The sequence below is a fragment of the Sphaeramia orbicularis genome, chromosome 8 (genome assembly GCF_902148855.1).
Source record: "Sphaeramia orbicularis chromosome 8, fSphaOr1.1, whole genome shotgun sequence".
NCBI classification, from domain to species: domain Eukaryota; kingdom Metazoa; phylum Chordata; class Actinopteri; order Kurtiformes; family Apogonidae; genus Sphaeramia; species Sphaeramia orbicularis.
The window spans coordinates 9,501,967-9,528,666 of NC_043964.1; the positions used below are offsets into that span (position 1 = coordinate 9,501,967).

The 26,700-nt window shown below is 38.0% G+C and overlaps 1 long non-coding RNA gene across 1 annotated transcript in view; it reads left to right on the forward strand.

The window, feature by feature from the left end:
• The window catches only part of LOC115424581 (uncharacterized), a 38,383-nt gene that overhangs the window by 6,448 nt on the left and 5,235 nt on the right, over positions 1 to 26,700 (forward strand). The window contains exon 3 of the long non-coding RNA XR_003936103.1: positions 17,917 to 17,925. This is a non-coding gene — a long non-coding RNA (uncharacterized LOC115424581). The remainder of the gene's footprint in view (positions 1 to 17,916; positions 17,926 to 26,700) is intronic.

Sequence of the window (26,700 nt, forward strand, 5' to 3'; positions counted from 1 at the left end):
CGGTGGTCCAGGTGCAACAGCTCAAAAAATTATCCATAGAAGATTAAAAAAAAAAGAGAAAGCTCAAAAAATTATCCATAGAAGAAAAAAAAGAGAACAGCTCAAAAAATTATCCATTAAGAAAAAAAAGAAAAAAGCCAAAAAAAATTATCCATTATAAGAAAAAAAGAGAACAGTCCAAAAAATTATCCATTAAGAAAAAAGAAAAAAAAGCCAAAAAAATTATCCATTATAAGAAAAAAGAGAACAGTCAACAAATTATTCCACTAAAAGAAAAAAGAGAACAGCCCAAAAAAATTATCCACTATAGAAAAAAAGAGAACAACTCAAAAAATTAACCATAAAAGAAAAAAAAAGAAAAAGAAAAAAAAAATTATCCATTATAAGAAAAAAAAGAGAACAGTCCAAAAAATTATCCACTATAAAAAAAAAGAACAGATCCAAAAAATTATCCACTATAAAAAAAGAGAACAGCCCAAAAAATTATCCCTTATAATAAAAAAGAGAACAGCCCAAAAAATTATCCATAAAAGGAAAAAAGAGAACAGCCAAAAAAATCATCCATTATAATAAAAAAAAGAGAACCCAAAAAATTATCCACTATAAGAAAAAAGAGAACAGCCCAAAAAAAAATATCCATAGAAGAAAAAAAATAGAACTACCCAAAAAATTATCCACTATAAGAAAAAAAAAAAACATCATTCATCTTTTCAATTAGGGGGGTGCCGTTTACCCCAAAGGTCTCTTGCTTTAAAATTAAGGCCACCACAACAAAATAAAAGCATAGGCTGAAAAATTTTAAGGCCTTGAGCTAATGTGGCTAGTGCTAACGAAGTAGCCCACCAGAAGTGGAGGTCAGTGCGCTAGAAATAAAGTTATTTTAAAAATAGTGGATAATATTTGGGTCTGTTCTCTTTTTTTATTCTTATAGTGGGGTAATTGTTTTGGGCTGTTCTCTTTTTTTTCTTTATAGTGGATCATATTTTGAGCTGTTCTCCTTTTTTTTTTTTTTTATAGTTGATTATATTTTGGGCTGTTCTCTTGTTTTTTTACAGTGGATAATATTTTGGGCTGTTCTCTTTTTTTTTTTATAGTGGATAATATTTTGGGCTGTTCTCTTGTTGTTGTTTTTTTTATAGTGGATAATATTTTGGGCTGTTCTCTTGTTTTTTTTTTTAGAGTGGGTCATTGTTTGGGCTGGTTCTCTTTTTTTTTCTTATAGTGGATAATATTTTGGGCAGTTCTCTTTTTTTTATTCTTATAGGGTGAATTGTTTTGGGCTGTTCTCTTTTTTTCTTATAGGGATAATATTTTGAGCTGTTCTCCTTTTTTTAATAGTTTATTGTATTTTGGGCTATTCTCTTTTTGTTATTACCGAGTGGATAATATTTTGGGCTGTTCTCTTTTTTTTTTTCTTACAGTGAGTAATATTTTGGGCGGTTCTCTTTTTTTCTTATAGTGGATAATATTTTGGGCTGTTCTCTTTTTTTTTTCTTACAGTGGATAATATTTTGGGCTGTTCTCTTTTTTTCTTATAGTGGATAATATTTTGGGCTGTTCTCTTTTTTTTTTCTTACAGTGGATATATTTTGGGCTGTTCTCTTTTTTCTTATAGTGGATAATATTTGGGCTGTTCTCTTTTTTTATTCTTATAGTGGGTCATGTTTTGGGCTGTTCTCTTTTTTTTTCTTATAGTGGATAATATTTTGGGCTGTTCTCTTTTTTTTATTCTTATAGTGGGTAATTGTTTTGGGCTGTTCTCTTTTTTTTCTTATAGTGGATAATATTTTGAGCTGTTCTCCTTTTTTTTATAGTTGATTGTATTTTGAGCTATTCTCTTTTTTTATTACAGTGGATAATATTTTGGGCTGTTCTCTTTTTTTTTTTTCTTACAGTGGATAATATTTTGGGCCGTTCTCTTTTTTTTTTTCTTACAGTGGATAATATTTGGGCTGTTCTCTTTTTTTTATTCTTATAGTGGGTCATTGTTTTGGGCTGTTCTCTTTTTTTTCTTATAGTGGATAATATTTTGGGCTGTTCTCTTTTTTTTATTCTTATAGTGGGTAATTGTTTTGGGCTGTTCTCTTTTTTTTCTTATAGTGGATAATATTTTGAGCTGTTCTCCTTTTTTTTTTATAGTTGATTGTATTTTGGGCTATTCTCTTTTTTTATTACAGTGGATAATATTTTGGGCTGTTCTCTTTTTTTTTTTCTTACAGTGGATAATTGTTTTGGGCTGTTCTCTTTTTTTCTTATAGTGGATAATATTTTGGGCTGTTTCTCTTTTTTTTTTTCTTACAGTGGATAATATTTTGGGCTTTTTCTCTTTTTTTTCTTACAGTGGATAATATTTTGGGCTGTTCTCTTTTTTTTTCTTACAGTGGATAATATTTTGGGCTGTTCTCTTTTTTTCTTATAGTGGATAATATTTTGGGCTGTTCTCTTTTTTTTTTTCTTACAGTGGATAATATTTTGGGCTGTTCTCTTTTTTTCTTATAGTGGATAATATTTTGGGCTGTTCTCTTTTTTTTTCTTACAGTGGATAATATTTTGGGCTGTTCTCTTTTTTTTTCTTATAGTGGATAATATTTTGGGCTGTTGCACCTTGGGGCCACCATAAGCATGGCATTCAACAGAATGTTGTATTCACTTCCAAACGAAGAGTCTAAACAAGCAGAAGCTGTTGTGATATTTTCAACTTAATCAAATTATGTTTGGGATGTCGTTTGTTTTCGGTTTCTTGTGTTGAGCACTGCAAAACTAATTAGTTTCACTGATGTGTTATGATATACATTTTGATAATTGGCACACTTTGTGGAATGTGTTGTTTTCTCAGGTTAACACAATGTAAATCTGTTGACCTGGTATTTAGCCTTCATGGACATTTTTTGGATAATTTTCTATTTGAGCCTCATATTTGGTTCAACAATCAGTCCCCAGCCAGCATGTCCACGTGGGCCCCAGAGGGGTTCCATCTGGGCTGAATATAAAGGTCCCATGTGGGTTTGTCTGCAGTTTCCATGGTGACCCCAGATGTAGGGATGGGAATCAAGAACCGGTTCTTTTTGAGAACTCAGTAGCTTGATTCCTTGGAATCGTTTGCCTGCCTGCTTAACGATTCTACTTATCGATTCCGCCTTTGTTGCGCATCCGCGATGACGTCACGCATACGCTGCATTGTTTTGGTCAGAAAGTAGCCAACATGGTGTTGAGGGACAAACGATCTAAAAAGACGACACCAGGTCCACTGGAACACTTGAAAAGCTTCCATTTCTTGTAAAGGGTGGAATCCCTCCAATATGTTCAAACATTTGTCCACAGCATGGGATTCATTTACAGGAATGTCACGTATTTGGTACGCTACTTAGCTGTGCTTGTGAATGTCGCGGCAGAGTGAACACCAGGCCGTCATCCGGGCCCAGTTCCGGTTCCGGTGCGGGCAACAAACGTCGTACCCCCTCAAATATAAGTTCCGAAGGTAGGAGAAAGGAAATGAGGTGCACAACAATGGGAGAGGAGCCGAGTCGAACTGGTTCCGTGTAGTGGAAATGCGGCAATAGAGGAATTAGTAAAGCATCTTTAGTTTCACTTTCACTGCACACCACCGCCGCTGCCGCCTCGCCCTGCCCCTCCCCCCCAAACCAGGCCCCGCTTCATCCGTTATTATTTGTACATACTGTATATGGTATATTTTTGTGCAGAGATGTAAATAGAAAAGACAGTTAATGCAAACTCACCTGTTTGTACTCTTTCATTCCCTCACCCTATGAAAATCGATAAGAGAATCGATAAGGAATCGGATCGATAAGTAAAATCAATAATGGAATCGGAATCGTTAAATTCTCATCGATTCCCATCACTACCCACATGTGTTTGCCCATATCAGAATCAAAATCAGAATCAGAATCTCTTTATTGTCATTGTACCCAGTACAGCAAAAGTGAGGCAAAGCTCTCCAGTTCAGTGCAAGAATTTACAGACAGACAACAAATATAAGTAAAACAACAACAAATATAAGTAAAACAACAACAAATATCAGTAAAACAACAACACATATCAGTAAAAGGAACAGTTATTTACATTAAAAAATAAAAAAAGTATTGCAAACTAAGATATTTGTAAAACATAGAATTTAACTAGTGCAAATGACATGACAGATAAATATCGTGGGATAAATAGTGTGAAGAATAAATAATATAAGATATTCAGATCTCTGATTCTGATTCTGATATGGGCAAACACATGTGGGGTCACCATGGAAACTGAGGACAAACCCACATGGGACCCTTAAATGCAGCCCAACTGTAACCCTTCTGGGGCCCACGTGGACATGCCGGCTGGGGGAGTCTTACTGGGAATAAAGATTCAGAATCAGAATCAGCTTTATTGGCCAAGTATGTGAATATACAAGGAATCTGGCTTCGGTTTTACATCGCTCACAACATACAGTTCCAACATGAACCCAGACAACATGAACCCAATCACATGCTGACCTAGAATTAATACAGACAAACATTCGACTGGAGACAAGGACAACAATGGGTTGAGATTTACAGTGGATTTATAATGTAATATGTACAAATTGGATTTTTTATACATTGACTGGATATGTACAGGGATGTAAAAATATATGTATATATTATTGTAGTGCAAATAGTCCAAGTTTTATTTTTTTTTAAGCTAAGTGGATAAACTTATCAAAAAATGGTTGCAGATTTAAGGAGCAGAAATGGGTTTCCTTTGAAGGGTGACTGGAACTTTGCTTAGTCCGTTCAACTGAGCGGGGTCCACAGCAGAGTCAGCGCTCCTCCACACTGATAGAAGCCAGCCACAGAGGTACAGGCATCCATGGTGATGTGGGATTAGAACTCTCAGCTGGTCTTGGAATGCCTCGGTGCCCCGGAGGAGCTAAAGGAGGAGGTGGGAGAGGGGAGGTCTGGGATTTACTGCTTAGACTGCTGCTGATGGATGGATTGGTGGATGGATGGGTGGATGGAAGGGTGGGTGGGTGGGTGGACAGACGGACGGACAGAAGGTTTGGTTGGTTGGTTGGTTGGTTGGTTGGATGGATGGTTGGTTGGTTGGTTGGATGGATGGTTGGTTGGCTGGATGGAAAGAAGGTTGGTTGGTTGGTTGGTTGGTTGGATGGATGGATGGTTGGTTGGTGGATGGAAAGAAGGTTGGTTGTTGGATGGATGATGGATGGATGGAAGGAAGGAAGGAAGAATGGATGGTGGGTGGGTGACAGACGGATGACGGACGGACGGTTGGTTGGTTGGATGGATGGCTGGATGGATGGTCGGTTGGATGGAAAGAAGGTTGGTTGGTTGGTTGGTTGGTTGGTGGGTTGGATGGATGGATGGATGGAAGGAAGGAAGGAAGGAAGATGGATGGATGGATGGAAGGAAGGAAGGAAGAATGGATGGATGGATGGATGGATGGATGGAAGGAAGGAAGGAAGAATGGTGGGTGGACGGACGGCTAGGACGGACGGATGGACGGACGGACGGTTGGTTAGTGGATGGATGGATGGTGGATGGTGGTCGGTTGGATGGAAAGAAGGTTGGTGGTTGGTGGTTGAGTTGGATGGATGGATGGATGGATGGATGGATGGAAGGAAGGAAGGAAGGAAGGAAGGAAGGAAGGAGGGAAGAATGGGATGGAGGAAGGAAGGAAGGAAGGAAGAATGGATGGATGGAGGATGAACGGAAAGAAGTTGGATAGATGGATGGAAGGAAGGAAGGAAGGAAGGAAGGATGGAAGGAAGGTGGATGGATGGCGGACAGACGGTTGGTTGGATGGATGGAAGGAAGGAGGATGAAGGATGGATGAGCTCTTTCAGTCATGAACAATGTGGCCAAAAAATATTATTTTCACCCCAATTCTAAACAAGTAGTTCCAAACACAACAAGCCCCCACCCCTCACACTTATTGTAGTTTATTTTGGCATCGGTCCAGCTGATTTCATCATGTCCTGTGCATGTGCTGATGTCAGCATAGACATAGACAGCATAGACAAATTTCAGCCATTATAAGTAAATGAGGAAAAAAAAAGAGATATTAAAAACTCATTAAAAATTTGAACTTTGACCTACTTTTCCCAAAATGTAAACACATCTATTCTGAGTCACTGGCAATCTATAAACCCAGTCTGATATAAATGCTGCTAAAGTGTCACCAAACAAACCAAAAACAATACCCTTTGGGGGGGGGGTGTAAAACGTTGGGATGCTGTTTGAAATATAAATAAAACCAAATACAATGATTTCAAAAGGTCCTGAACTCATATATAATAGTTTCTTCGCCAAACAACATAGGTGACATTTTGAATATTCTAAATCAGAGGTGTCAAACATGCGGCCCGGGGGCCAAATCCGGCCCGCCAAAGGGTCCAGTTCAGCCCCTGGGATGTTTTTGCCAAGTGCAAAAATTCCACAGTCTTGAGTTGAATTAAGCAAAAAATTTTTAGCTTGAATTAAGGAAAATATCTTGAATTAAGCCCCCCCCCTCCAAAAATCTTCAATTAAGTAAAAAAAAAAATCTCAAATTTAGCAAAAAACCTTGAATTAAGCCAAAAAAAAAATCTTCCATCAAGATAAAAAAAAAAAATCTTGAATTAAGCCCAAAACAAATCTTCAATTAAAAAATTCTTTAATTAAGAAAAAAAAAAAAAATCTCAAATTTTGCAAAAAATCTTGAATCAAGCAAAAAAAAAAAAATCTTCAATCAAGATAAAAAAAAAAAATCTTGAATTAAACAAAAAAAAATCTTGAATTAAGCCAAAAAAAAAAAAATATTCAATTAAGTAAAAAAGTCTTGAATTGAGCCCAAAAAAAAAAACTTCAATTAAGTAAAAAATTATTCGATTAAGCCAAAAAAAAAAAAAATCTCAAATTTAGCAAAAAATCTTGAATTACGCCAAAAAAAAATCTTCAATCAAGATAAAAAAAATCTTGAATTAAGCCAAAAAAAAATCTTCAATTAAGCCAAAAAAAAATCTTCAATCAAGATAAAAAATAAAAAATCTTGAATTAAGCCAAAAAAAAAAAAAAATCTTCAATTAAGTAAAAAAATCTTGAATTGAGCCAAAAAAATTCTTCAGTTAAGTAAAAAATTATTCGATTAAGCCAAAACAAAAAAAAATCTCAAATTTAGCAAAAAATCTTGAATTACGCCAAAAAAAAATCTTCAATCAAGATAAAAAAAAAATAAAATCTTGAATTAAGCCAAAAAAAAAAAAATCTTCAATTGAGTAAAAAAATCTTGAATTGAGCCAAAAAAAAAAATCTTCAATTAAGTAAGAAATTATTCGATTAAGCCAAAAAAAAAAAAAAAAAAATCTCAAATTTAGCAAAAAATCTTGAATTACACCAAAAAAAAAACTTCAATCAAGATAAAAAAAATCTTGAATTAAGCCAAAAAAAAAAATCTTCAGTTAAATAAAAAAAATCTAGAATAAACAACTTAATTATTTTTCTTTGTTTTAGTGCAATAAATAACATTAAATTATGAAAATATTTACATTTACAAACTATCCTGTAACACTAAAATGTGAATAACCTGAACAAATATGAACAACCTGAAATGTCTGAAGAAAATTAAGCACAATTTAATAATTTTTCTGCCTGTTCCTCAGTGTTTAGTGTCTTTGTAGATCTGACCCATAATGCACATGGACAAATGAGAAGTTGAGGAATAATATTGTGAAAATTGCACTAAATTTTCTCACGTTTTTTCATTTAAATATCAGTTTTTTAGGATTTTTTTTTTTGGATAGTTTATAAAAGTAAGTATTTTCATAATTTAACGGGTTTTTTACACTAAAACAAAGACAAAAAATGTGGAGTTGTCATTATTTCTAGGTTATTCTGTTATTATTTTTGTGGTCCGGCCCACTGCAGATCAAATTTAGCCGAATATGATCCCTAACTAAAATGATTTTAACACCCTTGCTCTAAATAAAACTATTGTGTCTGATGTAGAATTGTAGCCACTCAATACTCCTGGATGGTGTTTGTTTTAGTTTTTGTTGCTGAATCACATCCTGCATCTATTCCATCAGCATGGGTTCGTGGTAGAAGAGTCCAGGTCCTGAACTGGTCGGCCTGCACTCCAGACCTTTCACAAAACTGCAAACATTTGGTGCATCATGAAAGGAAAAATACGACAAAAGACACCCAGGCCTGTTGCGCAGCTAGAATCTTATATCAGACAAGAGTGGGACGACACTACACTCCTAAAACTCCATCATCTGCTCTCCTCAGATCACAGATGTTTACAGGCTGTTGTTAAAAGGTGAGGGGTAAACACAGCCCTGTCCCCACTCACCCAAAAAGCCTGATTTCCTCAGTTTAAAGATTCAATATATATGTTGGGAAAATGTGTAATGCAGGGGTGTCAAACGCATTTTAGTTCAAGAGTCATATTCAGCTAAATTTGATCTGCAGTGGGCCGGACCAGAAAAATAATAACAGAATAACCTAGAAATAATGACAACTCCAAATTTTTCTTTGTTTTAGTGTAAAAAAAAAAACAAAACAAACATTAAATTATGAAAATACTTACTTTTATAAACTATCTAAAAAAAAAAAACAAAAAAAAAACAAAAAACTGAAAAAACTGAAATTTAAATTAAAAAACGTAAGAAAATTTAGTGCAATTTTAACAGTATTATTCCTCAACTTCTCATTTGTCCATGTACATTATGGATCAGATCTACAAAGACACTAAACACTGAGGAACAGGCAGAAAAATTGTTAAATTGTGCTTAATTTTCTTTAGACATTTCAGGTTGTTCATATTTGTTCAGGTTATTCACGTTTAGTGTTACAGGATAGTTTGTAAATGTAAATATTTTCATAATTTAATGTTATGTTTTGCACTAAAACAAGAAAAAAAAAATAAGTTGTTGATTCTAGATTTTTTTTTTGGCTTAATACAGTTTTTTTTACTTAATTGAAGATTTTTTTTGGCTTAATTCAAGATTTTTAAAAAATTAATTCAAGATTTTTTTGGTTTAATTGAAGATTTTTTTTTTTTTTTTTTTTACTTATTTGAAGAATTTTTTTTTTTTGCTTAATTCAAGATTTTTTGCTAATTTGAGATTTTTTTTGGCTTAATTGAAGATTTTTTTTACTTAATTGAAGATTTTTTTTTTTACTTAATTCAAGATTTTTTGCTAAATTGATTGATTGATTGATGATACCCAGCTCTATCTGTCATTCCCACCTGATGACTCCACAGTCTCAGTGCGGATCTCAGATTGTCTCTCTGACATATCTGCATGGATGAAAGCCCATCACCTTCAGCTGAACCTGTCCAAAACTGAACTGCTGGTCTTCCCAGCTAAGCCAACCATACAGCAGGACATCTCCATCACTATTGACTCCATACCTCTGGCTCCTACCAGTGTAGTACGTAACTTGGGAGTCATGATTGATAATCAGTTGACCTTCACGGATCACGTTGCCTCTGTCACCCGATCATGCCGTTTCACTCTGTTCAACCTAAGAAAGATCAGGCCATACCTAACCGAACAGGCCACCCAGCTCCTGGTGCAGACTATGGTTATCTCCCGTCTTGACGACTGCAATGCTCTTCTAACGGGCCTCCCAGCTTGTGTTGTCAAACCACTACAGATGGTCCAGAATGCAGCAGCGCGTCTGGTCTTCAATCAGCCTAAAAGGGCACATGTCACCCCCCTTACTCATTGAGTTACACTGGCTACCCATAGCTGCCCGCATCAAATTCAAATCTTTAATCCTAGCCTACAAAATTCTCCGTGGGTCTGCTCCTGTCTACTTAGGTGGCACTAATAAAAGCTTATGTCGCCCCACGACCACTCCGCTCGTCTGGGGAACGTAGTCTGGTGGTCCCCAGACCTTGTACAAGACAATCCAGGCTCTTTTCATGGGTCGTTCCACGTTGGTGGAACGCTCTACCAAGTGCTACAAGAACAGAGTCATCCCTGCCTATCTTCAAGAAGCTCCTGAAGACCCAGCTCTTCCGAGAGCACCTCCTGTCCTAGCACTTTCAAACATTCCATTTTAAATATTCGAATAAGGTTTTTCCCAGGATAACCACAGATTCTTTCACGATTATCTCTGGACCTGCTGCGGTGGTCCGGCCTCTTCCCTGCCCTCATCATCACCACTCACTTATCCTCAACCGCCTCCATGTGTCTCCCCCTACTCCCCCCTTCTCCCCCTCTCCCCCAGTCCCTATCTCTGTCGCTCTCTCTTTTTCCCCTTCTCTACTCTCTCTCTTTAACCCCAACTGGTCAAGGCAGACGTCCATCCTCCAGGAGTCTGGGTCTGCTCAAGGTTTCTGCTGTTAAAGGGAAGTTTTTCCTTCCACTGTCACCAGTCACAAGTGTTTGCTCCAGGAGGATTCTGTTGGGTTTCTGTAGAATTGACTTAGAGTCTGGTTTTGACCAACTCTATATATAAAATGTCAAGAGATAACTTTTTTGTGATCTGGCGCTATATAAATAAAATTTGATTGATTGAGTGATTTAATTGGTTTTCCCCTGTAAGTCGCTTTGGAAAAAAGCGTCTGCCAAATGCGTAAACATAAACATAAACATAAATTTGAGATTTTTTTTGGCTTAATTGAAGATTTTTTTTTACTTAATTGAAGTTTTTTTTTTTTTTTTTGCTTAATTCAAGATTTTTTCCTTAATTCAAGCTAAATTGTTTTTGCTTAATTCAACTCAAGACTGTGGAATTTTTGCACTTGGCAAAAACATCCTAGGGGCCGAACTGGACCCTTGGGGGGCCACATTTGGCCCCTGGGCTGCATGTTTGACACCCCTGCTGTACACTAACAGTCTGAGCTCCGTGGATGGACTGTGGCATTAGCGCCGCAGATGAATACTGTAAAGTCTGTACGTGAGTCTGACAGACTTAGAAGGGAGGAGACGACATGTGGTTTATGAACGTGTACTTTTTACTATATGAACTGCATTTAATACTGCCGTACATAGCGGAGATATTTCCTTAAACAGTCATACATATCCAACAGCGCATCCAGAATACCTTGTGCAGGTGTCTCTTACAGTGACAGAACCTTTTTCTGTTTTACCTACATTACAGATACATTACATTACAAATTGATTCTGCGAGGGAGCAAGAAGTTGAATATTAGAAACATACAGAGAAAACGACTTTGGAAACAAAGTCCTAACTTTTTCACTGACTGAATGTGAGGCACGTGTTCTGAAACTGAACTAAAGCCACTTTGTAAAAAGTCATGGTCTTATTTAATAAATAAATAATCAAGCTCATTGAATTGCACTGCATTTTTTGTTTTTACCAGATTAAATGTGTTCAATCAGAATGTGCTTAATTGTTCTGTATCATGATTTGGGTGTGAATCATATCGCATCACGTCGTGAGATGCCATACACGTATCTTTAATATATCGGATTGGAGATGCTGTATCGAGATGCGTATCGTATCGGCCTTACAACTAAGATTCCCAACCCTAAAGCAAAGTGATCACAATTCCTCCTGGTAATAATAATAGGTAACTAGAAGCACTCGGAGAGCGCAGACCTCCGCCAAGGCTGATCAGTGCCCCCCCCCCCGTGGGCCCCCCCACCCCCGATCACCACCAAAATTTAATCATTTCTTCCTTACCCCATTTCCAACAAACCCTGAAAATTTCATCAAAATCTGTCCATAACTTTTTGAGTTATGTTGCACAGTAACGGACAGACAAACAAACAGACAGACAGACAAACAAACCCTGGCAAAAACATAACCTCCTTGGCGGAGGTAATAATAAGTAAGTAAGTAAGTAAGTAAATTTTATTTATAGAGCACTTTTCACAGACAGTCACAAAGTGCTTTATCAATTCAAATCAGAATCAAACTAGAAGCACTCGGAGAGCGCAGACCTCTGCCATGGCTGATCAGTGCCCCCCCCCCCCCCCCCCCCCCCCCCCCCCCCCCCCGTGGGCCCCCCCACGCCAAGGAGGTTATGTTTTTGCCAGGGTTTGTTTGTTTGTTTGTTTGTTTGTTTGTTTGTTTGTCTGTCTGTTTGTCTGTCCGTTAGTGTGCAACATAACTCAAAAAGTTATGGACAGATTTTGATGAAATTTTCAGGGTTTGTTGGAAATGGGCCCCCCCGTGGGCCCCCCCACCCCCGATCACCACCAAAATTTAATCATTTCTTCCTTACCCCATTTCCAACAAACCCTGAAAATTTCATCAAAATCTGTCCATAACTTTTTGAGTTATGTTGCACACTAACAGACAGACAAACAGACAGACAAACAAACAAAGCCTGGTAAAAACATAACCTCCTTGGCGGAGGTCATTAAGTTTACAGAGACCCAACAGAATCCTTCAGGAGCAAAGACGTGTGATTGGTGACAGTGGCGAGGAAAAACTTCCCTTTAACAGCAGAAACCTCGAGCAGACCCAGACTCCTGAAGGATGGCTGTCTGCCTTGACCAGTTGGGGTTAAAGAGAGAGAGAGAGAGTAAAGGAGGAGAAAAGAGAGAGCGATAGAGATATAGAGAGACTGGGGTGGGGTGGGGGGGGGTGGAGTACTTTATGATGAATACATAGAGTGTAATCAGTTTGTAGTGGCCCTGGGTCAGGTGGGAGACTAAAAAGCCTTTTTGAATAGGAATAATAATAAATAAATAATAATAACAAATAATAAATAAATAAATAAATAGTGACAAGTAATCTGTAATGTATTACAGTTTGGAACTATCTTGCACAACACTGGTGGATACAGTATGAGTTTATGAAATCTGTAAATCATTCTGCAGTCTGTTTTTATTCACATTTCACTCTGCATCCTTATCTTTTTGGAAACCTCCACAAACTGATGCAGGACTGGATCCAAATGTCCCTGACTGACATGATCTCTTTCATATTTTCCTCCACATGATTCTATCCAAATTGTTCGTTTTATTTAAACTCTGAAAATAGAGAGAAAAAACACAGCTAAAAAGAAATAATTTACTGTTGTTTTTTGTCACTACACAATTTGTTTCTTCACATGAGTAAAAGCTATCGTGCCACATCTGGTCAAGACATTTGCTGCTGTGCTCTGGAAATGTCCAAATCTGTGCGCCGCCGCCTTGTCCCCCTTCCATCTCCCTCTCTCTCTCCCTTCCTTCTATCTCACCGTCTGCATCTTTCGCCATTCCCGTGCCCTCCTTTTACCATCGCTGACAGTCCTCTCTATCTTTTGCTCACATCTTTATATCGCTCCAATTTTCACACGGTGAGATGGAAATTGAGTGGGAGGACTGGGTTGCTGGATAAGATGGAGGTCTCAAAGTGGACAAAAATAAAATCCAATTTCAACAAAAAACTCATTGCCTCCCATCTTCCCAAACTACAACCTTCCCAGCTGTCCATGCCCATCTTCAGCCAGTCTCACCTACACATCACCAGAATCTCAAAAACTAGCACACAGCAGGAGGGCAAAGTGAGACGGACCACAGACTAACCCACCTCTACCATCGCTCAGATCAGATTGGACACATACCATTGGACTTTTTTTTTTTTTTTACTTACCTCATATCATAACAAATACTGTACTGGCTGCAGCTGTACTTCAAAGAATATGCAATGTTCGAAATTGGAAGTCCAGACTATTAAAGGGGCTATATATCGTATTTCTACTTTCAAATATTAAAAAATAATCTCCACTGAACAAAAATATAAATGCCCCACTTTTGTTTTTGCTCCCATTTTTCATGAGCTGAACTCAAAGATCTAAAACTTTTTCTGTGTACACACAAGGTTTATTTCTCTCAAATATTGTTCACAAATCTGTCTAAATTTGTGTTAGTGAACACTTCGTCTTTGCTGAGATAATCCATCCACCTCACAGGTGTGGCATATTAACATGCTGATTAGACAGCAGGATTTTTGCACAGGTGTGCCTTAGGCTGGCCACAATAAAAGGCCACTCCAAAATGTGCAGTTTTATCACACAGCACAATACCACAGATGTCACAAGTTTTGAGGGAATATGCACTGGTCATGCTGACTTCAGGAATCTCTACCAGAGCTTTTGCCTGTGAATTGAATGTTCATTTCCCTACCATAAGCCATCTCCAAAGCTGTTTCAGAGAATTCATGAAGAAGACTGTGCGAGGAAAATGGTGGTCACACCAAATACTGACTGGTTTTCTGACCCCCCTGGACCACCCAATACAGTAAAAGTGCACATTTTAGAGTGGCCTTTTATTGTGGCCAGCCTAAATCACAGCTGTGCAATAATCCTGCTGTCTAATCAGCATCTTGATATGCCACACCTGTGAGGTGGATGGATTATCTCAGCAAAGGACAAAGGAGAAGTGCTCACTAACACAGATTTAGACAAATTTATGAACAATATTTGAGAGAAATAGGCCTTTTGTGTACATAGAAAAAGTTTTAGATCTTTGAGTTCAGCTCACGAAAAATGGGAGCAAAAACAAAAGTGGTGCATTTATATTTTTGTTCAGTGTAAAACTAGCATTTCAGCATTGAGAATAAAAAAAAAAAATGTATATGAAGTTATGCCAAAGATACCAGTACATTAGACTGTAAAGATATGCAGACTGCGATTTGTTGGGGGGTATGGGGGGATCAACCCTACTTCTGCTCAATGAATTTCCTCCTTGGTGGGTGGGGGGGGTGGGGGGGTGACTGCACACCATCCCAGTGTAAATAACAGGCAGGTTGTGCCAGTTTTCTTCCACCTATATCCTACATTACTGGCACTAACGTTCACCTGAACCGAACTGTCAGCAGCCTCAGAATTGGCGAACGTCCCCATGCACTGGGGCGCTGTAAAGGGGGGGTAAATGTGACAAATTCATGGGGCCCCGCATTTGTGGAGGGGGTCCAGTGGATACAGGATAGAAGCTGTGAAAATTTCATGTAAGCTCTGCTGTATAACACTGGGTTGCAAAAAAAATGTTTTTTGCAAGTTGTCTAGGTTTTTTCAACTGAATTAGGACCGTTTTGCACCGCTAAATCCAAAAATGACATCTGTTTTTCTCAATCAGGTCAGGTTTTTTTGCTAATTTGATTTGGAAAAATTTGATCTTTTCACAAAATATAATAATTAATACCAAAATAAGATTGGTAAGCACACTTTATGAAACTTGTGACTTGATTCCTGTTAGGTACAATGGTGTATTCACCGCAGATGTAGCAGAATACATCAGGCTTATTTTTGTAAGATCTTCTAGTCGAAGCCATTTCATTCACCTGTAATATTAAAAAAAACGTTAATCATAAATTGGCAAAAGTAAAATCTTCAGAACTCGTTTATTGCAAGAAATATGAAAGAATTTTGTATAATATGATGTGAAAATGCCCATAAATGTAAGCAAAAATGTTAAAAAGCCAATATATAGCATAGTTCAGAAAGTTGACCTGATTGAGCAAAATTAATGTGATTTTTGGATTCAGCACACCAAAATGATCCTAAATCAGCTCAAAAAACTGAAACAATACATTTGTTGTTGACCAGTGTAATAGAGGAATAGAACCAGGGAGTCAGACGTTGAAGTACGTAAAGTTTCAGTTTCATTTCACGCCAACGTTAGTTCCGTTAGTTATGGACTGCACCCTTAACTGCTGCCCCCCCCCTTTTTTTTTTTTTTTTTTTTTTTGACAAATCGCACCCTGGATATACAGTATGAATTGAGTCTATTTATTCACAGCAGGGGTCTCAAACTCATGGCCCAGGGGCTAAATCCACCTTGTGGGATAATATTTTGCGGCCCCCTACTTGACATCAAAGTTTAGTGTTTGTGCGACCCGCATGTAGTTCTCAAACACACCTTTTTGTTGAGTCTTGCCACGCTTTTATTTTATCTATTTTAATCACTAATGGGCTTTCACAGATAGTCTCGTGACAGTTTCTAGCGGCATCTGTTGTCGACGGTTGTCAAGCTAGCCAGCTGCAAAATACCTGGGAAAGTATGAACGTTAGTCACTTAGTGGAAACATATTCTGGAACAATGTGATATTATGAATCTGCCAAGACAGATCAGCCCCCCCCCCGCACAAAAGTCAAACGAGAAGAGTCTAAAACCAACACGAAGCAGAGATTTTAGATGCTTAAAGACTTTAGTGTTAACAATACAATTAACAAAATACAGAGCAAGAAACAAAATGGATAAAAAAACGAACAAAATAAACGAAATCAACAAGATATGCAACAAAATGAACTAAAACAAACCAAATATACGACAAAATCAACAAAAAAGTGCAAGATAAGCAACAAAATGAACTAAAACAAACTAAATATCAGACAAAATTTTGAAAAAAAATGTACAAGATAAACAACAAAATGAACTAAAACAAATGAAACATGCGACAAAATCAACTAGAAATTTCATTTTCATTCATTCATTCATTCATTCATTCATTCTAATCTAAATGATTGGAAAGGAGCAGGATGAAGAAAACTTATAATACCTGCCCCTTTCTTGAAACATCTGCTTACATCAGATACGTTGCCATTACAGTTATTACAGTAAACAGTTTACCTGATAGTCAATGCAAATAAAATAAATCCAACATCCATAAGTTGAATTATGTCATTATTTTTTATAAATTATTTTTATAAATTTGCCAGACAAGCAACAATATGAACTAAAACATATTAAATATACAAGAAAATCAACAAAAATTTGCAAGATAAGCAACAAAATGAACTAAATATGCGACAAAATCAACAAATATTTGAAAGTTAAGCAACAAAATAAACAAGAAAAGCACAGACGTCTGCCAAGACAGATCTGCCCCCCCCCCCCCCCCCCCCCGCATCACCAGCAAAATTTAATCATTTGTTCCTTGTGCCAGTATCAACATTTCGTGAAAATTTAATCCAAATGCATCCATAACTTTTTGAGTTACCTTGCAAACAGACAAACCCTGATGGAAACATAACCTCCACCATTTCACTTGGTGGAGGTAATTATCAATACAATACTTTTTAGTATTGATACAGTATCACGATGTGAAATATCTTGATATATTGCGGAACCGATATTTTCTTACACCCCTAGTCTTGGATCAATCAAAGCTTTTCAACTTGTACAGAACTACAAGTGTGAAATGATTTGCTGGTAACTTCAGCGACTCAAATTTAGAGTGAGTTTACCACTTCTGGCTCTCATGTTGACTTTTCTGTACGTCAACCTCAGAAAATTGAAGAAAAACAGACATCTTCAGATATATCTGGCCAGCGAAGTCGGGAGCCATCTATTTATTTTTGGGGGATGAGCAATAAGAATCCCCAAGAGCTGTAATCTACTTGACTGACAGCAGCACACAATGCCTTTCTCAACATTTAACCAGAAGACATTCAGTAAAAGCAACGCAATTCGTGAGAATAGAACACAGACAGAGAGCGAGGTGAGAGAAATGCACTCAGCCACAAAGAGATAAGAAAAAGGGAAGAAGATGAAAGACAGCAAAGGTGAGGGGGAAAAATCCTGACAAGATCTTAAATTTTCCTCTTCCTGCTACACATTTCTGAGGTGGATCCTCAGTCATTTGGGGACCTGCACTGACTTCCTATTACTGTTACTGTTGGTGCCCATGTTCTGCTGGTGCTAAATGAACAGATCTCTCAAGACAAACCCCCCTTGAGGCAGGGTATTTAAAAATATAGTCCCATTGATTTGTAAAAGTCAACACTGCACAAGGAAAAGCTCACATCTGCATTAATAAAGGAGGACAAATAGAATATAGGATACGCTCTCACAAACACGCTATGACAGCATTGGTGCGATAATTAAGCATCAGATCTATTCTGCTTTCAGTGCACTGTTTGTGAACATTATCTGAATTCAGATCAGAAGTCCTGTTTAATGCAGCCTCAGTAGTTTTTAAAGACGTGGACGAAATGAAAGCACCTTTACGACACGTCTCTGTCAAGATCAGTGATGTACGGTGTTGGGAGTAAAAAAGTAATGCATTACAGTAACAGATTACTTTTTGCTATAACCCAGTAGTGTAATCATTTTTCAGTCATATTTTACTAGGTGCATGTTCAGTAGTGCCAATAATTCAATTGCTCAGATGAAAAAAAAAACAAACAAAAAAACAGCAAGACCAAGAGACCTTAAAGCGGCATATGACTTTCTTTACCAATTTCTCATGAAATCTGTAAAACTGGAGTGATAGCCTAAGTATCACGAATCCGTTAGTCTTTCCGTGATTACGCACCTGAATTACTTACCTCACGGTGAACAACTTCAAAGTGTACTCCATTTTAAGCAGTCCATTTGTTTACATACCAAACCGAAACCAAACCACCACTCGGGCCTTTTTCAGAATTCCACGCAGCAGCAAGAAGCAATAAAACCGTTTCCGTGTTTATTGCTGCGGAAAACGCCCGAGTGATGGTTTCGGTTTGATATGTAAATAAACAAACTGCTTGTAGTTCAGTTTATTAATTTATTGTAACATGGAAAATCCCAGTTAATTAACTGTATGAATAGCAGTAAAAAGCTGTAGTCCCCGGCCTGATGACAATAGGCACCCGAAAAAAACAATATATTACAGCACATTAATTAAAGAGAGAGACTTGAGACAGCTAAGAGACAAGATAAATCAATAAAGATAAAAAAGATAAAAGAAAAGTAATGGAGTACACTTCAAAGTTGTTCACCTTGAGGGAAAAGAGTTTCAGGTGCCTAATCACGGAAAGACTAGCGGATTCGTGATACTTAGGCTAATGCCTCGAGTTTTACAGATTTGATGAAAAATTGGTGATGAACATCATATGTTGCTTTAGGGAATCAAAAATGCGTCTCTAAAGTTCTATTTCCGGTTGGTGTTCAGCCAATGGGTGAAGATGGTAGAAGACAGTCCATTGTCCACATGGACTTATGTTCTTTACTAACCCTAACCCTGCTTTACAGAAGCTAGTTAGCATTATCCCTGTGATCAGCAATGACAAGGTAAGCTAACGTTTCTATGACTAGGTAGAATTCTTTATCGATTGTGGATTTATCTATCGGTGTCCTTGGCACCGTGCCCCCTGTTTGAACATGTAAAATGTTTTAAAAAAATGCTTGTGTTCCTGCTGGGATTTGAACGTCATAGATCGTAGCGTTACTTACTGAGCTATCTGTCCACTTGTACTTCGGGGTGCAAGTTTATGCGTCCCAAGGCTCTTGGTTATCTCTTATTTTTGAGGGGGGGTGGCTGCCATTTATGCCGAGAGTCTGTATGTAACTCAAAAGTAATGCAGGAGTCATGTAACACATAACAGTTCTGAGACTTTTAAAGGAGTGATATTTTGCTTATTTTAAATAGAATTATGCATTTTCAAACATTTCCCTGTGGTCTACATAAACTGTAAATGCTATGCATGGGTCTTAATCTTCATTAATTCAACTCCACAGGTCCATCTTCAAGCTTATTTCTGAGTAATGACACCAGAAAGGCCGTTTTGAGCACTGGCCCTTTAAATGCACATGAGCCACTTCAGGCCCCACCCCCTCCAAGTTGTTGACTGTGCTCCTGTTCAACCAACAACTGAACATTTTAGGTAATTGGCTTCTTCTTTCGAATTAAATCATGTCTGTCTTTTGAATCAAGAAGGAGACTGGTTTCAGCTACATTTCTATCTGTGCTGGACTATGCTGATGTCTTGTACAGAGGTTGGACAAAATAATGGAAACACCTTCACCTCAAGATGATAATGCCCCAATCCATACAGCTAGAATTGTTAAAGAATGGCATGAGGAACATTCTAATGAAGTTGAGCATCTCGTATGGCCGGCACAGTCCCCAGACCTCAACATTATTGAGCATTTATGGTCAATTTTAGAGATTCAAGTAAGACGTCGATTTCCACCGCCATCGTCTCTAAAAGAGTTGGAGGGTATTCTAACTGAAGAATGGCTTAAAATTCCTTTGGAAACAATTCACAAGTTGTATGAATCAATACCTCGGAGAATTGAGGCTGTAATTGCCGCAAAAGGCGGACCTACACCATATTAAATTATATTTTGTTGATTTTTTAAGGTGTTTCCATTATTTTGTCCAACCCCTGTACATGCATGCCTCCACCCATAGTTTACGGTCACTGGACAGTGTGTATCATGGAGCTCTGAGGTTCATCAGCAATTCTAAATCTCTTACCCATCATTGTCTGCTTTATGATCGTGTAGGATGGTCTTCCTTGTCGGCTTGCAGACTGAATCATTGACGTATCTTAATTTACAAGTCTATTCTAGGTCTGCTCCCATCCTACCTTCAGACCTACATCAGTCGGAGAACCACAGACTCTTATAATCTGCGTTCTCAGGATCTTTTCTTGTTGTCTGTTCCTAAAGTTAGAACTGAACAGGGAAAAAGGCCTTCAGGTATGCGGCCCCATTCACCTGGAATGAACTACAAAAAAACTACGACCTGAAACTGAAGGATCTGGTTTCGTTGGACACTTTTAAGAGGATGCTGTGTGACTTTGAGAGGGAGACATCTGGCTGCAGATGTTTTACCTGACACACTTTTGTCTACATTTCATGAGCACTTTTTGAGTTGACTTTGGAAGGTTTGACTTGTCTTTGTGCTTTTTATGTATTCGTTTTATGTATGGAAGTCTGTCTGTGACTATTTAATGTACTGCTGCCTGTCTTGGCCAGGACACTCTTGAAAAAGAGATTCTTAAGGCGGCCATACACTGTGCGATTATTTCGATCGTTGCACGCAGCTCCATCTCAAACTGTGCGAATCAGTCGTACAGTCAGGCTCACGATTCCTGCTCTCACACTGTACGGACCGACGCTCGTATGCGACCTGACTGCTCACACTGTAGGACCATACACCACAGGACGCACAACACGTTTGAGTGTTGTATCCGGAAATACAACGTTAAAATACCAAGGAATCCGTAAAAGTGCATATAGACGATTGTGCATTGGCGTGAGTCACGAAATGGTAGTGCTAAACAAAAACCAACGAGCTGCTTTGGTAATATGTGCCATTATCTGTGAGGAATCAAAAAAGAAGAAAAGACAACGATGTGTTTGGTGCAGGCATTGGTTGTCCAGACGTGGACAGTATGGGCTGTCATCCAGGAACTAGAGGTAAGCTGCAACAGCCAAACTGCACTAGGACAATAGCCAGCTACTGTTAGCTTGTACGCTACTGTACGCGTCTGTGTTCGCGCATGCGCAGTGTGAGAATTTGAGGCACATCGGTTCGTGGCACTGCTTTGACAGTACGATACACTCACGAGGAGCGAGCAGGATTTCAAACAGCTCCGTTTTCCTTGCGAACACACGATTGCTGGTCGTGAGGTGGGGCTAGTCGCTTCTCTTTACCCCATGTACACTGCACGAAGCACGACACACGATTAGAGGCACATCGGGCCCGATCCCAGAAAGAGTCGCACGAGTGAGAAATCGTCTCTAAACTCGCACAGTGTAAGGCCGCCTTTAATCTCAATGAAGTTTTCCTGGTTAAATAAAGGTTAAAAAAAAAAAAAAAAAATTGCTCAAAGTTTGGACATATTTTCAGTTTTTACTACAACCGCTGCTGATAAACAATTATGTTGTACTCAGAGAAAAGTTCGTTGGAAGTCTTGACCTTATATGTGCAAATGTCGTGATGCAACAAATTAAGAAGGAATTTAAACAGGTTGTAGAAATCCACTCAATTTTTGCCGGACTGAATACAGAGATAGCTTAGCAGCACCTGGAGGGTTCAAATTTAAACTTTATGAACAATTAGGGTCCATATACACAAATAAATGAACCAAAGACTAATAAAAGTGTGTTTAGCAAAATATGACCCCTTTAAAAGTAGTCTCTTAATGGTTCTCATCCCATCTTATCACTTTCTGATGCTTTGGTCAAAGGCCCCATGGTATTAATTTGAGTGGGTTTAGCAAAATATGACCCCTTTAAAGAACAGTAACAAGTAATCTGTAAAGGATGACAGTTTGGAAGTACCTTGGACAACACTTGTCATCAGGGCCAGATTAACGCTTCATTGTACCCTGGGCAACAATATTCAAGGGCCCCATCATCACAACCCCAGGATCCCTATAATCTGGCAAAATACAGAATAAGTTCCAGGAATATATGTAAATATACCCCATACTTCAATATCTAACTATCATCAAATGCATTTTGATGTGCAAATGTGTAAATGCTCATAGAACTACAAGTGCACCACTATAGCCTCTTGTCAAGGCCACTCACTTGCATATGATGATATGAAAACAAAACACATTAGCATCAGTATAATCTAAAATTGATCCACTACATTGGAAAGAAAGGGAAGTGTCCTCCATTTTCACAAAAAATAAATAAGAAACCATTTCCAAAGTATCCAGTATTTATTTAAGAACACTTTTTGCGGACAGTTTCATTTATAAGCAAAAGATAACCAGATATTTTCGTTATGCCTGAGCTACCCAGGGCCCTTCAGAGGTCGCGGGCCCCTGGGCAATTGCCCAGTTGCCCATATGGTTTAATCCGGGCTTGCTTGTCATGTTTATGAAGTTTCGTCCTCATAAAAAACTGATAAGGTCAGCCCAAGGAGCAAACTAGGCCAAAAACCCTGCAGTTTGAAGAGGACACAAATTTGAGTCGGACTGAATGCACATGGTCCAGAGGGACTAGGAGGTGGAAGAAACAGGACCACAGATGGGTACAGCTGGGGACACAAAGCAGCCCAACTTCCACCGCGTTGCTAAATTTCCTGGTGAGACTCTGAGCTGCTTTTGATGACGGGGTTCGCCTCACTCAATCATGAAAAATTTCCATAAACTAGCAATTTTGGAGAAGATAATAAAACGATCTAATTCAATAAAAGCAAATGGTACCTTGTGTCCTCAGGCAGCCTTATCTCTCAAAGAAATATCAGATTGTACACTGTGTGCAACCAAATTATATTTTTGTTTGTCTCAAAGTGCAAAACAATCTTGCAGACTAACGAGTGCGCTGAAGTACTGCTTGTATGCCGAGATGAACCCATTTCTACCCTCTCTAATCTTCCAGATGTGAAAAATGCAGCACTTTGTCTCCGCCGAATCCTTTCTATAGCTTTAAGTTGCTCAGAAAGAAAGAAAAAAAAACACGAGGAAAGTATTTGTCCTTCTGAAATATAAACCTCCGGAACTGCGCGGCATAAATCCATCCATATAAAATGAGGTGCCGAGTAAGTTCATGGCACAGGTTGTAAGTGGGCCACAGTCTCTGCCATCGTATAGGTGAGTCCCAGGAGAAACGAGCCTGTTTTATTCAGAGATTTATTTTGTTCGGCAACAATAGCAGCGATAAGCATGAGTTTTTTTCCACAAAGCATTTATTCAGGAAATAGAAAACACACAATATAGCCTCTAATACCTCCAGCAGTCCATCAAAATATAATTTGTACATTTGTAACTTAATTCACAACGTAATTTATTTTACAATATCCAACAGGGACAATAGGTAATTATACATTTTTCTGGCACGGTAAATATTTTGTTGTTATCTTTGCCGCTCTGGTCTGGTCTGCAGACGCCTTTCCTCACGTCTGCTGTCAAAGTGTCTGCGCTTCTTCATTTGCGTCCTCGTCAGACAGCAGCCGCTCTGTTGCACCGTTCCTGCAGAAGGAAGCAGTCAGACTGTTTTCAAAAGATACTTGTCAATCTGCGATGTAAAGGAAAGATATCACCATTTCACTGACCGCGTCGGTACGGGCAGGAACTGTCGGTAAAAATAACTCTGCGGATGTTGGTACGGCTCAGAACTGGTCTCTTCTTGTTTGGAAGTTGATGAATCACTAGATTTATGGTGTCTGTGTTCGTCTATCCATTTGTTAACAGACCGTGAATGTGTGAATATGAAGAAGTACAGAATAATAAATGTCACCTGAACCGCTACCCGATCACATAATAACAAAAACTGTTAAGCCGACTAAATGACTATTAAGATTCATATGATAGACCCATTTTCTGACACCGATTTATTAGATCCACCTGCGCATGCTAATGCAATCCAATTCCACAATCCTGCAATAAATCCTGTCTTTCACAATGACTTTTTGGGAAACTCTCTATGGTAATTTTCTTACCCAGTAAGTTTATTGTTGTGTTGAACTGCTGCAGAAGAACTGTGGAAGTTTTTCCAAAAATATGCAACATTGAGATAAGAAGCCTTTAGGGGGCGCATTGTTTCTAACTGACTTCACAATCATTTCATATTTACCAGTAGGGATGTCCCAGTCCAATCTACAGATTGGTATTAGCTGCCAATATGGCATTTTTTAGAAGATCAGATCAGATTTATTCACGAGATTGAGCCGATCCGGGAGGGGGGCGGGACACGACAAACGTCCTGCCCCTTCAAATTAAAGTTTCCGAAGGTAGGAAACAAGGTTATTAATGAAAACTAACGAAACAACGCAAACTAGAATTGTAAAAACATTTTCCTTAACTGAAATTTTAAAAAAACTATAACTAAAAGAAAAAAACAATAACTAACTGAAACTGTATTGTGTGCTTATAAAACTAACTGAAATGTATAAAAATTATGGATAAAATTCCCTAATTTTCATCTTTGTCAATGTCGGATTGATGCGAAAGCGATTTATTTCCCCTAACCAATTTTAGCTAGCGGAACCATATAATATTTACCAGTCCGACAACGATTTATTAGATCCACCTGCGCACGCTAATGCAATCCAATTCCACAATCCTGCAATAAATCCTGTCTTTCACAATGACTTTTTGGGAAACTCTCTATGGTAATTTTCTTACCCAGTAAGTTTATTGTTGTGTTGAACTGCTGCAGAAGAACTGTGGAAGTTTTTCCAAAAATATGCAACACTGAGATTAGAAGCCTTTAGGGGGCGCATTGTTTCTAATTGACTTCACAATCATTTCATATTTACCAGTAGGGATGTCCCAGTCCAATCTACAGATTGGTATTAGCTGCCAATATGGCATTTTTTAGAAGATCAGATCAGATTTATTCACGAGATTGAGCCGATCTGGGAGGGGGGCGGGACACGACAAACATCCTGCCCCTTCAAATTAAAGGTTCCGTAGTTAGGGAACAAGGTTACTATTGTTAATGAAAACTAACGAAACGATGCAAACGAGAATTGTAAAAACATTTTCGTTAACTGAAATAAATAAAAAACTATAACTAAAAGAAAAAAAATGATAACTAACTGAAACTGTATTGTGTGCTTATAAAACTAACTGAAATGTATAAAAATTATGGATAAAATTCCCTTAGGTTTCATCTTTGTCAATGTCGGATTGATGTGAAAGCGATTTATTTCCCCCAACCAATTTTAACTAGCGGCACCATATAATATTTAACAGTCCGACACCGATTTATTAGATCCACCTGCGCATGCTAATGCAATCCAATTCCACAATCCTGCAATAAATCCTGTCTTTCACAATGACTTTTTGGGAAACTCTCTATGGTAATTTTCTTACCCAGTAAGTTTATTGTTGTGTTGAACTGCTGCAGAAGAACTGTGGAAGTTTTTCCAAAAATATGCAACACTGAGATTAGAAGCCTTTAGGGGGCGCATTGTTTCTAACTGACTTCACAATCATTTCATATTTACCAGTAGGGATGTCCCAGTCCAATCTACAGATTGGTATTAGCTGCCAATATGGCATTTTTTAGAAGATCAGATCAGATTTATTCACGAGATTGAGCCGATCCGGGAGGGGGGCGGGACACGACAAACGTCCTGCCCCTTCAAATTAAAGTTTCCGAAGGTAGGAAACAAGGTTATTAATGAAAACTAACGAAACAACGCAAACTAGAATTGTAAAAACATTTTCCTTGACTGAAATTAAAAAAAAACTATAACTAAAAGAAAAAAACAATAACTAACTGAAACTGTATTGTGTGCTTATAAAACTAACTGAAATGTCTAAAAATTATGGATAAAATTCCCTAATTTTCATCTTTGTCAATGTCGGATTGATGCGAAAGCGATTTATTTCCCCTAACCAATTTTAGCTAGCGGAACCATATAATATTTACCAGTCCGACAACGATTTATTAGATCCACCTGCGCACGCTAATGCAATCCAATTCCACAGTCCTGCAATAAATCCTGTCTTTCACAATGACTTTTTGGGAAACTCTCTATGGTAATTTTCTTACCCAGTAAGTTTATTGTTGTGTTGAACTGCTGCAGAAGAACTGTGGAAGTTTTTCCAAAAATATGCAACATTGAGATAAGAAGCCTTTAGGGGGCGCATTGTTTCTAACTGACTTCACAGTCATTTCATATTTACCAGTAGGGATGTCCCAGTCCAATCTACAGATTGGTATTAGCTGCCAATTTGGCATTTTTTAGAAGATCAGATCGGAATTTATTCACGAGATTGGGCCGATCCGGGAGGGGGGCGGGACACGACAAACATCCTGCCCCTTCAAATTAAAGTTTCCGAAAGTAGGGAACAAGGTTACTATCGATAACGAAAACTAACGAAACGACGCAAACTAGAATTGTAAAAACATTTTCGTTAACTGAAATAAATAAAAACTATAACTAAAAGAAAAAAAAACAATAACTAACTGAAACTGTATTGTGTGCTTATAAAACTAACTGAAATGTATAAAAATTATGGATAAAATTCCCTAATTTTCATCTTTGTCAATGTCGGATGATACGAAAGCGATTTATTTCCCCCAACCAATTTTAGCTAGCGGCACCATATAATATTTAACAGTCCATC